This window comes from Triturus cristatus, chromosome 1_1 (genome assembly GCF_964204655.1).
Source record: "Triturus cristatus chromosome 1_1, aTriCri1.1, whole genome shotgun sequence".
NCBI classification, from domain to species: Eukaryota; Metazoa; Chordata; class Amphibia; order Caudata; family Salamandridae; genus Triturus; species Triturus cristatus.
In genome coordinates, this window is record NC_140579.1 from 696,591,547 (window position 1) to 696,594,526 (window position 2,980).

The window sequence follows — 2,980 nt, forward strand, 5'->3', positions numbered from 1 at the left end:
GGTGGGCCGGAGCTCGGGCCCTGTCGTGCGGGGAGGGAGCAAGCCCTTCGTGTGGCCTGTCCAACATGCACCCACCCCTCATATGTCTGGGCACTGCTGGGAGTCCTCTGAACCCACCCCTCATGTGTCTGGGCACTGCTGGTAGTGATATGCACCCTCCCCTCATATGTCTGGGCACTGCTGGGAGTCCTCTGCACCCACCCCTCATATGTCTGGGCACTGCTGGGAGGCCACTGCACCCACCCCTCATTTGTCTGGGCACTGCTGGGAGTGATATGCACCCACCCCTCATATGTCTGGGCACTGCTGGGAGGCCACTTCACCCACCCCTCAATTGTCTGGGCACTGCTGGGAGTCCTCTGCACCCACCCCTCATGTGTCTGGGCACTGATGGTAGTCCTCTGCACCCACCCCTCATATGTCTGGGCACTGCTGGGAGGCCACTGCACCCCCCCTCATGTGTCTGTCCACTGCTGGGAGTCCTCTGCACCCACCCCTCATTTGTCTGGGCACTGCTGGGAGTCCTCTGCACCCACCCCTCATGTGTCTGGGCACGGCTGGGAGTCCTCTGCACCCACCCCTTATATGTCTGGGCACTGCTGGGAGTCCTCTGCACCCACCCCTCATGTGTCTGGACACTGATGGTAGTCCTCTGCACCCACCCCTCAAATGTCTGGGCACTGCTGGGAGGCCACTGCACCCACCCCTCAAATGTCTGGGCACAGCTGGGAGTCCTCTGCACCCACCCCTCATGTGTCTGGGCACTGCTGGTAGTCCTCTGCACCCACCCCTCATGTGTCTGGGCACTGCTGGGAGTCCTCTGCACCCACCCCTCATATGTCTGGGCACTGCTGGGAGGCCACTGAACCCACCCCTCATATGTCTGGGCACTGATGGTAGTGATATGCACCCACCCCTCATATGTCTGGGCACTGCTGGGAGTCCTCTGCACCCACCCCTCATGTGTCTGGGCACTGCTAGTAGTGATATGCACCCACCCCTCATATGTCTGGGCACTGCTGGGAGTCCTCTGCACCCACCCCTCATGTGTCTGGGCACTGCTGGTAGTCCTCTGCACCCATCCCTCATTTGTCTGGGCACTGCTGGGAGTCCTCTGCACCCACCCCTCATATGTCTGGGCACTGCTGGGAGGCCACTGCACCCACCCCTCATATGTCTGGGCACTGATGGTAGTGATATGCACCCACCCCTCATATGTCTGGGCACTGCTGGGAGTCCTCTGAACCCACCCCTCATGTGTCTGGGCACTGCTGGTAGTGATATGCACCCACCCCTCATATGTCTGGGCACTGCTGGGAGTCCTCTGCACCCACCCCTCATATGTCTGGGCACTGCTGGGAGGCCACTGCACCCACCCCTCATTTGTCTGGGCACTGCTGGGAGTGATATGCACCCACCCCTCATATGTCTGGGCACTGCTGGGAGGCCACTGCACCCACCCCTCAATTGTCTGGGCACTGCTGGGAGTCCTCTGCACCCACCCCTCATGTGTCTGGGCACTGATGGTAGTCCTCTGCACCCACCCCTCATATGTCTGGGCACTGCTGGGAGGCCACTGCACCCACCCCTCATGTGTCTGTCCACTGCTGGGAATCCTCTGCACCCACCCCTCATTTGTCTGGGCACTGCTGGGAGTCCTCTGCACCCACCCCTCAAGTGTCTGGGCACGGCTGGGAGTCCTCTGCACCCACCCCTTATATGTCTGGGCACTGCTGGGAGTCCTCTGCACCCACCCCTCATGTGTCTGGACACTGATGGTAGTCCTCTGCACCCACCCCTCATATGTCTGGGCACTGCTAGGAGGCCACTGCACCCACCCCTCAAATGTCTGGGCACAGCTGGGAGACTTCTGCACCCACCCCTCATGTGTCTGGGCACTGCTGGTAGTGATATGCACCCACTCCTCATATGTCTGGGCACTGCTGGGAGTCCTCTGCACCCACCCCTCATAGGTCTGGGCACTGCTGGGAGTCCTCTGCACCCACCCCTCATGTGTCTGGGCACTGGTGGTAGTCCTCTGCACCCAGCCCTCATGTTTCTGGGCACTGATGGTAGTCCTCCGCACAAACCCCGCATATGTCTGGGCACTGCTGGGAGGCCACTGCACCCACCCCTCATGTGTATATCCACTGCTGGGAGTCCTCTGCACACACCCCTCATTTGTCTGGGCACTGCTTGGAGTCCTCTGCACCCACCCCTCAAGTGTCTGGGCACTGCTGGTAGTGATATGCACCCACCCCTCACATGTCTGGGCACTGCTGGGAGTCCTCTGCACCCACCCCTCATAGGTGTGGGCACTGCTGGGAGTCCTCTGCACCCACCCCTCATGTGTCTGGGCACTGGTGGTAGTCCTCTGCACCCACCCCTCATATGTCTGGGCACTGCTGGGAGGCCACTGCAACCACCCCTCATGTGTCTGTCCACTGCCGGGAGTCCTCTGCACCCACCCATCATTTGTCCGGGCACTGATGGTAGTGATATGCACCCACCCCTCATATGTCTGGGCACTGCTGGGAGTCCTCTGCACCCACCCCTCATATGTCTGGGCACTGCTGGGAGGCCACTGCACCCACCCCTCATTTGTCTGGGCACTGCTGGGAGTGATATGCACCCAACCCTCATATGTCTGGGCACTGCTGGGAGGCCACTGCACCCACCCCTCAATTGTCTGGGCACTGCTGGGAGTCCTCTGCACCCACCCCTCATGTGTCTGGGCACTGATGGTAGTCCTCTGCACCCACCCCTCATATGTCTGGGCACTGCTGGGAGGCCACTGCACCCACCCCTCATGTGTCTGTCCACTGCTGGGAGTCCTCTGCACCCACCCCTCATGTGTCTGGGCACTGATGGTAGTCCTCTGCACCCACCCCTCATATGTCTGGGCACTGCTGGGAGGCCACTGCACCCACCCCTCATGTGTCTGTCCACTGCTGGGAGTCCTCTGCACCCACCCCTCATT